At 40.6% G+C, this 12,704-nt stretch overlaps 1 protein-coding gene across 13 annotated transcripts in view; it reads left to right on the top strand.

Moving 5' to 3' along the window:
• DMD (dystrophin) overlaps positions 1-12,704 on the top strand; it is a 2,379,610-nt gene that overhangs the window by 1,731,464 nt on the left and 635,442 nt on the right. The gene's annotated exons all lie outside the window — the stretch shown is intronic.

The following is a 12,704-nucleotide window of genomic DNA, read 5'->3' as shown; positions in this document are numbered from 1 at the left end:
GAAGAGTGAATGCCTGGAAACATCATGTTACTTTTATGTATGAGAAACAAACTATTACGTATACAGACCAAAGGAATTGTATGTTACGTTGGATTCCTTGGAAAGCAGTCTCTGAGAACAAAAGTTGCGTACACGAGGTTGACTGGAAGGTATTCTTGGTAGATCTGCCAGCAAGAAAGTGAAAGGGGCAGTATTGGGCAGAGGGGATCTGAAAGCCATCTGAAAGGAAGCCTTGGAACTGGGTTCATTCTTTCAGGGTTGTCTTCAATTGCAGTAGGTGGGCTGGAACTTGGTAGCCATGTGCTAAGAGCCAGCCTCAAGGAGGGATGCAGCTGTAATCCCTTAGCCGTCATTACTAATAGTGTCTGGGGTCCATCTCCTCCAGGAGAGAACCTCAGGGGAGCATTATAGTATCCACTCCAGGTAGGTTTTGGCACATTCTGATTGCCCCACAAAAGTTATAAAGAAGATACAAAGGAGCAATGATGAGGAGAAAAATGAATTGGTCATTTTCCACCGGACCTTAATATATCAGAACTAGCGTTATTTATAAGATGGTCTTTATTTTGGTATTCAAAATCTCTTTTAACCCTCCTTAACCCAGACGGGAAAGAAAAATGTTCATACTCTGCCTGGTTCGTGGATTTCACTTTTTAACATTGTGGCAAAAAACAGATAACACAAAATGTACTCACTTACCCATTTTAAAGAATACAGTACAGTGGCGTTAACTATATGCACTTTGTTATGCAAAAGATCTCTAGCAATTGTTCATCTTGTAAAAACAAACTCGATAGTAAGTGACAGGACTCTCTTCTTCTAAGTCTGAATAATATTGCAGTGTATGAGTACATGTCGTTGTTTTCTCCCGTCGTCCGTCAGTGGGCATTTAGGTTGTTTCTAACTCTTGGCTGTTGTGTGTGATGCGGTAATGAACTTAAGATTATCCAAATAATTTCTCTCTTTGGGATCCTGTTTTTTCAATTCTTTCGGATATGTGTCTTCACAAGTGGGTCATGTGGTATTTCTGTTTTGAATTTTTTGAGGAACCTCCCTACTGTTTTCCACAGCAGCCGCCCCAGTTTGCATTCACACCAACAGCAAGAGAAGTTGGAGTGTCTCCACATCCCTACCAACACTTATTTTCTCTCTCACTCTTGTGCTCTCTTGCTCTCTCTCTCTGAGAGCGGCCATCCGAACAGGTGTGAGGCGATACTTCATTGTGGTTTTGATTTCCGTTTCCCTGTTAATGAGTGATGTCGAGCAGCTTTTCCTGTGCTTGTTGGCCAATCGTAGGTCTTCTTTTGTGGTAAAGAATCAACAGAGAAAATTACTGAAAAGACACTTTTACACGGCTGAAAGTTCTCTACCAATATTAAGTATTATAAATTCAGTACAGAAGAATCTACATTTTATGACTACTTAATACTGCTTCATTTACATTGCAGCTAATGGTTTCTGTTTTTGTTCTGCCTGATGAAACTCTAGATTAAAATTTTGATGAATCGGGGTTACTGGGTGGCTCAGTTAGTTAAGCATCTGACTCCTGATATGAACTTGGTCTTGAGCTCATAGTCGTGAGATCAAGCCGTGTATTGGGCTTTGCACTGGCAGCATGGAGCCTGCTTGAGATTCTTCTCTTCTCTTCTCTTCTCTTCTCTTCTCTTCCCTTCCCTTCCCTTCCCTTCCCTTCCCTTCCCTTCCCTTCCCTTCCCTCCTCTCCTCTCCTCTCCTCTCCTCTCCTCTCCTCTCCTCTCCTCTCCTCTCCTCTCCTCTTCTCTCCCTGTCTCTCTCTCTCTCCCCCTGCCTTTCTCCCACTCACTCTCTCCCTGTTTCCCTCTCAAATTAAATAAAAAAATAAATAAAACATTTAAAAAAAGCCTCTGGGGTGCCTGGGTGGGTGAGTCATTTAAGCATTAACCTTTGGCTCAGATCATCATCTCATGGTTCATGAGTTCAAGCCCCACACTGGGCTCACTGCTGTCAGCGCAGAGCCTGCTTTGGATCTTCTGCCCCCTCTCTGTCTCTGCTTCTTCCCAGCTTGTGCTCCCTCTCTCTCTCAAAAATAAATACACATTGAGCATCTTTTCGTGTGTCTGTTGACCATCTGGATGTCTTCTTTGGAAAAGTGTCTATTCATATCTTCTGCCCATTTCTTCGCTGGATTATTTGTTTTTCGGGTGTGGAGTTTGCGCTTTCAACAATAGCCAAATTAGGGAAAGTGTCTAAATGTCCATCAACTGATGAATGGATAAAGAAGACACGGTTTATATATACAATGGAATACTACTTGGCTGTGAGAAAGAATGAAACCATGCCATTTGCAACAACATGGATCAGACTGGAAGGTATAATGCTGATTGAAATAAGTCAGTCAGAAAAGGACAGATATCCTATGTTTTCACTTATATGTAGATCTTGAAAAAATTAACAGAAGACCAGGGGGGTAGGGGAGGGGAAAAATAGTTGCAAACAGAGAGGGAGGGCGGCAAACCACAAGAGACTCTTAAATACAGAGAACAAACTGAGGGTGGATGGAGGGGTGGGGGAGAGGGGGAAATGGGCAATGGGCATTGAGGAGGGCACCTGTTGGGATGAGCACTGGGTGTTGTACAGAAACCAATTTGACAATAAATTATATTTTTAAAAATGAAACACAAAAAATCATTAATAAATTATTAACTCTGATGAATCAATCTGCCTCTTCCCACCTCCCTCCATCTTTTTCTCTCTGTCTTTCTCTAATATATATATTAAGGGAACATTCATCCCTTAGTGTTCTCCGTAAGGAACTGCCTAGTACATTGTACCCTCTTTCTAATCTTGATAACAACAGCAGCAAATGTTGATCGGGACTCTACTCTGTGTCACACATGGCACTGGTTTTGGTGACCTCATCTTGTGAGTGAGGCTTATGAAGGTCTGGCACATGCATAACAACTTTAAAAACTCATTGCTAGTTATTGTGCTTTTTAGAGCAAAAATGTAACTTACCCCCCCCCCAAAATAAGAGACTCCTTTAGATTGAGTTGTGTAGGGTGCTGTTGACCTGCTTTTGCTCATGCTTGGCTATAAAATCCTACCTGTAATATTTAGGTAGGAGCAATCCTGTTAAAACGAACAACAGATTGGATTCTTTAGTTCAGGAATTTTTTAAGGTGCAACAATTTGGGGTAAAAAAGCGGTATGTTCCCTAGCTGGTTATACCCAAATGCAGAGATGGGTTTTGTTCTGATATCAGTTTTGGAATTGATGATCAACCTTTATGAATAGCATCTTCTTTATTATGATCTGATCTGGCGTTCCTTCCCTTGTCTTCTGCACTGTGCTACCTGTTTTGTGACGGTCTTCATTACATTGTCTACTTTGTTCATTGGCAAAGGTAAATGTGCACTAACAGTGAATTTTTACTAAAGGCATTGCCTTTTGAGTATCTTAAGAGCAAAATGCTGGCTGCCTCATTTACAGACATCGTCGAATTACTGTGCGCATCTCCAATTCTCTGTCTTTCACACGTTAACCTGAAGACCATTTCTTAGCTGTGTTCTCTTCACTGCATCAGCATTTGTTTGATTTTTGTAGCAATGGGCAGAGCATGTGAAGTCCTGTTTTGGATACACATCTTTAATAGGCAGAGTGGATGCTGTATCAGTTATCTCCTGCCGTATAACAAGCTACCCCCGAAGTTAGTGGTTTAAAGCAAAAATCCTGTATTTCACTCATGAATCCTTGGATCTCCTTTGGGCCTGGATTATCTTGATGCTTGTTTTACTGGTCTCACCTGGGCTCATTTATAGATTCATGCTCAGCTGGTAATTGATGGTCTCACTCATGTACCTGGCACTTGTTAGTTATTGGACGAAGCAATGGGTACGACATGGTCACTTGCCTTTCATTATTTAGTGAGCCAGCATAGTTCATGTAGTGGTGAAAGGGTAACCAAGCCTAGCCCAATGTCCAAGCATTTCTCAAGGCTTGGCTTGTGTCATGTTTATGAATATTTTGTTGGCCAGGGGCACCTGGGTGGCTCAGTCAGTTAAGTGTCCGACTCCTGGTTTCAGCTCAGGTCATGATCTCACAGTTAGTGAGTTCGAGCCCCGTGTCCGATGCTGCGCTGGCAACACAGAGCCTGCTTGGGATTCTCCCTCTCTGCCCTTCCCCAGTTCGTGCTCTCTCTCTCTCTCTCTCTCTGTCTCTCTCTCTCTCTCTCTCAGAATAAATAAATAAACTTAAAAAAATGAATATTTTGTTGGCCAGAACAATTCGGCCAATCCGTATTCAAGTAGTAAAGAAATATACTATAGCTCCTGTTGAGAGGATCTAGAATATCTCATTACAAGGCGCTAGGTATAAGAAAGAAAATAATTTGTGGACGTTTATTCTCTACCAGAGATACTTTTATTTGTACCATCAAAATCTTTCCTGTGTAATATTATTCAGTATTCCTTGTCAGCTATAGCTTCGGATGTTCACTGTTTCTTCAGCGTCTGCCCTATTTCATGTGGATGAAAGAAGTCCTTAACAATTGCACTTAACTATACTTCTGAGGTATAAGAGGATTCAAACTTGGATAGGCATGGAGGATGTCCAGTACAAATACTAAACAAGTATATGAACCCCCCCCCCACACACACACACACACACAGTAGGGAGGGAGAATAGAGACTGAGGGAGAGAAAAATTTTAAAAGCTTTTTATCAGTTTTTTCAAACAGAGGCACATTCCTCCCCTCAGGGGACATTCAATAATGTCTGGAAACACGATTGATTATCACAACTGGGGAGGTGCTCTGGCCAAGGATATTGATAAACACCCCACAGTGCATGGGACAACAACATACACCAAAGAATCACCCACACCAAAATGTCATTAGCGCTGAGGTTGTGAAACCTGGCTTTTTACGGCCTGCATATTGGAAGAATTCATATAATGTGACTTAGAAGATGCAAGCTGAGAAAGAAAGAAAAGGCAAGGTGATTTCTGTCTTCAAATTAGTGAAAGAAGAGTACATATTTGGGTGAAGTCAGATTGGAGGCATTCCTCGAGAGTTGTATGTAACTTGTGGGAGGAAGCCAGATGCGCTTCGTTGCTCTAATCCATGTTTTGATGGCTAGTTCAAGGTGATTTCTCTCTCGCTGGAATGGATATTCGATGTATTTTGTAGGTACTATATGCTGTAAACCATAGCTCTTGGAGTCACAAGCATTCGAGTAATTAATCATTTTTGCATATTGGATGGAACACGTAGAAAAAGTGTCTGATGATAACATCATTTTTAGAAATATGTGTAGTGCTTAGTCATTTGTCTTGGGATTGTCGCTTGTTAATGTGAGATCTTAGGCAAGTATTACCTTTCTGTAAAATGAGAATAATGCCTATCCTGGATATCGTTCACCAAAAATTAAATAAAACAGGGCTTATAAATAACCTTGCCTGGCATGTAAGAAACCCTGAGTAAATGGTAGTAATCAGAGTGTGGGTGGTAATCTCTCTTCCTTACAGTAGCAGCAAATATTTCTTATTTGGATTATATTCTTTGTAGCAGGAAAGAATCAGCCAAAACGTGATAAAGTAGCATCACTGAGCTTTAAAAGTCTGTGGCTCTCACACCTAACATTTGTTTTCCCATAAATTCAGAAATACAGGTGGTTAACCTGAATCCTTGAGTTCTGATTCTCTCGCACAAACCCTTATTGTGTGAAAATGCAAATAATTGATGCTAGTTGAGTCACATATTTGATTTCCTCTTTATATTTTTATTTTTAACATTTATTTATGCATTTATGCATTTATTATTTTTGAGAGAGAAAAAGAGAGCACACGCACAGGGAGGGGCAAAGAGAGAAGGAGAGACAGAGAATCCCAAGCAGGCTCCGCGCTGTCGACCCAGAACCTGATCCAGGGCTCAAACTCACGAACTGTGAGATCATGGCCTGAGCCAAGATCAAGAGTCAGACATTCAAGTGACTGAGCCCCCCAGGCGCCCCTAATTTCCTCTTTATTTTTTTTTATTTTATGTAAAAAAAATTTTTTTTAACGTTTATTCATTTTAGAGACAGAGAGAGACAGAGCATGAATGGGGGAAGGTCAGAGAGAGAGGGAGACACAGAATCCGAAACAGGCTCCAGGCTCTGAGCTGTCAGCACAGAGCCCGATGCGGGGCTCGAACTCACGGACCGCGAGATCATGACCTGAGCCGAAGTCGGTCACCCAACCGACTGAGCCCCCCAGGCGCCCCCCTAATTTCCTCTTTAGAATGATAAGAAAGAATACAGACAAAAGTAAATGTTTATGGATTCGTAACATTTGTTTCTAATTTTCCATGTGTACCTACAGGTAACAAATATTTAGAGGAGAAAAGTAAGTTTTTTTTCTCACCCACTGCATAATAGCTATTCTTTTTGAGTCCATATGTGATCTGTAACTTTGTTAAAATGTACTCTCTAACTCTTACATATTTCATTAAGCCACCTGCCAGACTTTCAAATATTCAAAAAGAAAAGTATTCCCCAATGTTGTTTACATGGAGCCCATTATTTTATCTCTTGGTGATACGGACATAGCTAAACAATCGTTCCTATAACTGACAGTATTAAACACTAATGCATTTTGACCACATGTACGGAATGGTACTTTTAGATATTTTTTGCTGGCGTGCACCCAATAGTTTGTCATTTAGTCGGTTGACTGACTTTTCACATATAAAAGTAAAGAAAACAAAAACATTACCCACATTCATACAACAAAGCAAGGAAGAGAATATGTGCTTCTTGCTTTCTTATCAACCAAAGAGAGACCTGTGAATTACAGAAAAACCACGTGTGAATACTTCAAAGGAAGTATGCCAAACACATTGTGTATGTGTTTTTTAAAAGATTTAGTAGCTCCTTTAAAGCTCTAAGTAAAGCTGTTAGTCTGACTAATCATGTACCCTTGAAACCAATTAAATTTTTAGACTAGAGAAATGTTCTTCAAACACTTCTGAAAAAAAATGAGAGTTCCCTCCTGAAGCCAACACCTTTTAATTAACAAAATACTCAGAGAAAAGCTGTGGTTTGCAATACACCTACTGTTATTCATGCTACTATCCCAGTGTGCCAAACTCAATTCCTTTCCGTTCTTTTGAGCTTGACTTTCTGTCCGCTTAACTATGGAAAGAAAACACAGTTTTTAGTAGAGATTTTTAATTTTCTCATGAATGCATGAGAAAAACATTATGCTGTAGTCATCAGTAGTCAGACTGTACGAGCTCTGTGTGTTGTGTGCACATCTATCTATACAGATATGTATACACACGTATATGATGTGTGTATCTATTCGGCTTAAGTATACACGTTGTAATTAATACATGTGGTTCTAGCATTGACTGGCAGAGTGGGAAAGACAACAGAATCTGTTGCTGGAAAGACAGTTAATAGTGTGACATCATTGTAATTATTTTTCTGTTGTGACACTATCCTGGAAAAGATACTTCCCCCAATCAATGTACTTGAGAAGAATAACCTTGGTCTTCATTGTGGTTCGGGAGGCTGGGATCTCAAGCAGCCATTCCCAGGCCAACTCCTTGTGACCCTAGACGGTGACTCAAGCCAAGGGGTGGACATCCAGGCAAGCATATTAGACTGTGGGGCATTAAATGGGGCATGTGCTGGCTAGAGGGGAAGCCATTTGCCTTGCTTCTTAGGAAGAACCTGGAAACTCATCCCACAAGTTTGGGTCTAAGATTCTGTATAGTCATGTATGTGTCCTAACTCCTTACCTGATCGGGATTATGAGTTGAGAGAACTCTCAACAAATTCTCTTTCTATCTTTTAAATTCTGGAGTTATTGGAAAACTCTGGGAAGACTTAATATCCCTGCCTGACCCTTAGAGTCAAGATTCTGTTGCTCAGTCTGGGAAAAACCACTTGGAACCGCCCCGTTGTAGATCTGACCAGCCCATACTTGACCTAATGAAGTGATTTGCTTATGTTTCAAGTAGCATGACAGGGGAAAAGAAGAAACTTCATTTTTTTTTCTTTTTAGATAAAAGTAACGACACCTAAAAATGTAGTATGAATCAATATGATATGCATCATAAAATAAGATGTTCTCAGGACCTCAAAATTTCTCCTTTGAAACATCTTGCTTAATAAAATATGTGTGTGTGTGTGTGTGTGTGTGTGTGTGTGCGCGTGGATCTAGAAGCAAGCCTTTTTTAGGAAAAGTGAAATATTTCAAATAGTGTTCTAGATAGAATTGGCCCTAATAAAATGTGAACTAGATGGAAATTAGCCTTAGTTTAGAATCCAGCTCTCAGTTACTATCAATTACTACCCTCTAGCGACTAAGCAAGCAAACAAAAACCTAATAAAGATAAAAGATTTTGTTCTTCTTACTGATGATGAGATTTAAGGAGTGAAATGTTGAAGACTTGAAAATGTTTAAGACCCCAAAGAATAGTGTAATTCTGTGCCTCATGGGGACGTTTTGGCTATTGGCTTATCCTGGTTCTCCATAAATCACAGAAATCTAGACTTGTGATTGGAAAAGGAAATGGAATATTCATCTCGGGAAGAGAGAGGAGAGTTTTCAGAGAAAGGCACAAAAGTGTGGAATGGCCAGTGCTCATTGGAGAATACTGAATAGAGACTGGGGTGGAGGAAGGGAAGAATGGAGGAAGAAGAGGCTGGTGTGTGAATTCTAGTTCAAAGAGCCCAGAGTCCAGGGGCGCCTGGGTGGCGCAGTCGGTTAAGCGTCCGACTTCAGCCAGGTCACGATCTCGCGGTCCGTGAGTTCGAGCCCCGCGTCAGGCTCTGGGCTGATGGCCTGGAGCCTGTTTCCGATTCTGTGTCTCCCTCTCTCTCTGCCCCTCCCCTGTTCATGCTCTGTCTCTCTCTGTCCCAAAAATAAATAAACGATGAAAAAAAAATTTTTTTTTCAAAGAGCCCAGAGTCCAGAATGGCATGCTAATTTAGAAAATCAGGAGCCAGTAAACATTGTTTGAGCAGCAAAATGAAAAGGAGAAGAAAACACATACCCACAGTGCACCTCCTGTCAGAAGAATGCTAGGAGATGACTTACATATATCAATTCATAAAATACTTAGAACAATTTCATGAGATTGGTACTCTCTTTCCCATTATGTAGGTGAATACTCTGAGGCTCACAAAAGTTGACTTTATCAAGCATGATATAATCCCTTGCCTCAAAATGCCTGTAATCACATCCAAGTTTGTATATCTAGGAAATGTTAATGCCAGCTGTCTGTGAGAGAAGTACTATTATAATTGCCATTTTACAGAGCAGTAGATTGACATTCAGAAAGCTTAAGTAACCTGCCTAGGGTTAGCAGCTAAGAAATGGCAGAGTGAGGATTTAAATCCAACAGTCTGGCCCTAGATAGTTTGTTTTACACTTTGCTTCTTGATCCTGTGTTCTTTCCTGCCTTTTATCCGCCCCCACCTTGATAGAAAACTGGGGAACAAAAAAATTGATGGGTTCTATTTTCTCTCTTTAATATTTGACCTCCCATTGTCTACCCCAAGCAGTGGCTCTAATTTTCTTGTTCTGCGAATAGTTAAGAGTGAGAGCCTAGGAACATTCTGTGTTCTAGTCTTCGAGAAACCATCCTTCAAGGTTGTTGTTGTCTTTTAGAGCTCCCCACAGGTAGAAGGCCCCTGAGTTTACTGAAAAGCTTAATGTGCATGGATTTGTGTCTTTAGATTCATTCATTTATTCAGAGGACATCATTTGAGCACCTACTGTATTCCAGGACCTGTCAAAGTACAGGAGCTAGAGGCATGAACATGGGGGACCCAATTTCCCCTCCCTTTCCCGCTCTGATAGAGTTTTCAGATGTTGAGTGCTGGGGGAGAGCAGAGCAGCAAGGAAGGGCCCAACTGGTCCATAAATGAGATCATCTGCCCATGGCTGGCATACACATGGCTATGTTGCTGACCTTTCAACCTTCCTCTAAATCTGCTTCAGCTGACTTTGTACTTCGTGTTACTTCTTTTTTTACCCCTCATTAGAGAACTTTGTGATATTATCATCCCAATGTCATTTGTCTGTACTTTTTCATCATCTTGAATCATTCTCTGTTGTTCAAGTCTCTGGCCCCAGCCTTTCTTTTCAGTAGACTTTTTTTTTTTTTCAAAACAGTTGAGAAATCTGATAATTGTCTGTATTCTCATCTTTCACTGTATGGAGATTTCAGAGGACATGCCCATTTCCACTTCCTTGAGCACTTCTTTGTTGGCCAAAAGTAAATCTAGAAAGAAACAAATGTCCTTCCTGCTCTTTTGAGGGTTAGATTTTCAAAAAGTCAAGTTAAAAAAAAACAAAAACAAAAAAACATTGTCTGACACTTCCCAGAACCTTGAAACCATCCCAAAGTACTGTATGTTACCTCAGTATCTGTTGTGTATCTATTTTCAGAACGAATTGTCCATCTTTTCTAGTCAGCTAGGCATTCAGCAGTTAGCTCCCACAGTAATGTTTTAATTTAGCTTGTTTTTTTTTTTTTCATCCTCACCCGTGCATCCTCTTCAGGGATTCGCCTCATCTCTTGGGATCCCGTTTAAGATTTTTAGATCTTCTTGGACCCTATGTTTCCTGCTAGAGTGTTGGATCACAAGATGCTATTTCTGCTGCAGATTATATGTCACTCTTTCTACAAAGAGCCTGAGAGTAGCAAGATAGATTCAAGAAACAATTTCTTTTTCTCCTCAGTATAATTGTTTTTTCAGTCATTATGTCTTGACATTAATTTTGATTCTATCTGACACCTACATTTTTTTTCCTTCTTTCTGCCTGGTTCAAGATTATTTCTTCCATCTGTAGGAAATTCTTGTTGTCCCTGAAAAGCTGGAGACACAGGAGACGTCCCTCCAGTCTCCCTCATCATCTTCTCTAACAAAAAGACAACTTTCGAAGTACATGAAAATTGATTTATGGCTACCTTAGAATGGAATGCCCACATGGCCCACTTGTCCCTTCTTGTCCATGATTCTCAGGTCTCATGTTGAGGTGTTGTCATTTGCAGCTTTCTCTCAAAGCATCCCTTTAAACTATGTCATCCGCTATTTCTCTGCTGCCGGTCTCCTGGATGTAGTGGGCTTCAGAGGCTACTGACTTTAAACTCGATGAGGCCTTCTGTACCCCTCATCAGTTAGCTTCCATCCCCCCGCTGTGTGGCTGTTTGTGGGTGTTTAAAATTTTTTTTTTCAACGTTTTTTATTTATTTTTGGGACAGAGAGAGACAGAGCATGAACGGGGGAGGGGCAGAGAGAGAGGGAGACACAGAATCGGAAGCAGGCTCCAGGCTCCGAGCCATCAGCCCAGAGCCCGACGCGGGGCTCGAACTCACAGACCGCGAGATCGTGACCTGGCTGAAGTCGGACGCTTAACCGACTGCGCCTCTTTGTGGGTGTTTAATATCAGTTCACACCAGCGAGCTCAGCCCCCTTTAGTAAATACAGAGCCACATACAAACCTTTGAGGTTTTCCCAAATAGTTCACATATTTCTGCCCCTTATCTCCAACTTCTCACTGTATTTGTTCATCTCTATGTCTCTTTTTTTATCAAGTGTTGATGAAAATAGTAATACCTATTATTATTACCTGCCAGTGTCAGAAACTGTGCTGATATTGCTGTTCTTTTCTGGCGATGTTTTATATACTTTTCATATATGAGCCATTGAGTCCGCCTTTGGATTTTAACCAGTATCATGTGCCATCTTATACAATGGTGCTCCACACTACTCCACTCCAAGTAGAAACATTACTGAAAAGACACGTTCACACTGCTGAAAGTTCTCTACCAATATCAAGTATTTTAAATTCAGTACAGAAGAATCTACATTTTATGACTACTTAATACTGCTTCATTTACATTGCAGCTAATGGTTTCTGTTTTTGTTCCGCCTGATGAAACTCTAGCGTGAGGCGATACTTCACTGTGGTTTTGATTTCCGTCTCCCTGATAATGAGTGATGTTGAGCAGCTTTTCCTGTGCTTGTTGGCCAATCGTAGGTCTTCGTTTGAGAAATGTCTATTCAAGTCCTTGGCAGAGTTTTAATCGGGCTACCTGTTTTTTTGTGAATTCCCTTTTAAGCACTCAACTCAGAGCCTTCATTCTTAAAATATAGATTGTTTGGAAACTTCCATCTAATTGAGTAGATTTTGATTCTGGAGAAGTATTTTAACTTTCCCAAATTTTGGTTTCACCTTGTGTAAATTGGTGGTAATGATGATCTCCCTGCCCAGACCACAGTGTTCTGGTAAAGAATCGCAGAGAAAAAAATTCTATTAGGTCTGATTTACCAAAAATAATGTAGCTTGGGTTTTCTCCACTGCCAGTCATGTTATGACCAGTCTGAAAGAACAGGGAAAAAAAATACGACAAGCTGTTCCCAAATTAATTGGCTTTGATTTCGCTAGATTTTCACCACCTCCAAAGTAATTTACTTCCCGTTCAAGGAAATAAGATCTTATCCAAACTTTACTTTTGCTTTTGTTTTTCTTGGAATGAGAAAAAAATAAGTAAAAGTTATTCACTTGGTAAGATGTGAATACTTTTTTTTTTTATTTTTTTTTTTAACGTTTATTTATTTTTGAGACAGAGAGAGACAGAGCATGAATGGGGGCGGGTCACAGAGAGAGGGAGACACAGAATCTGAAACAGGCTCCAGGCTCTGAGCTGTCAGCACAGAGCCTGACGC

This window comes from Felis catus, chromosome X (genome assembly GCF_018350175.1).
Source record: "Felis catus isolate Fca126 chromosome X, F.catus_Fca126_mat1.0, whole genome shotgun sequence".
NCBI classification, from domain to species: domain Eukaryota; kingdom Metazoa; phylum Chordata; class Mammalia; order Carnivora; family Felidae; genus Felis; species Felis catus.
Note: the sequence above shows the minus strand (reverse complement) of the source record. Positions and strands in the feature narration are given on the sequence as shown.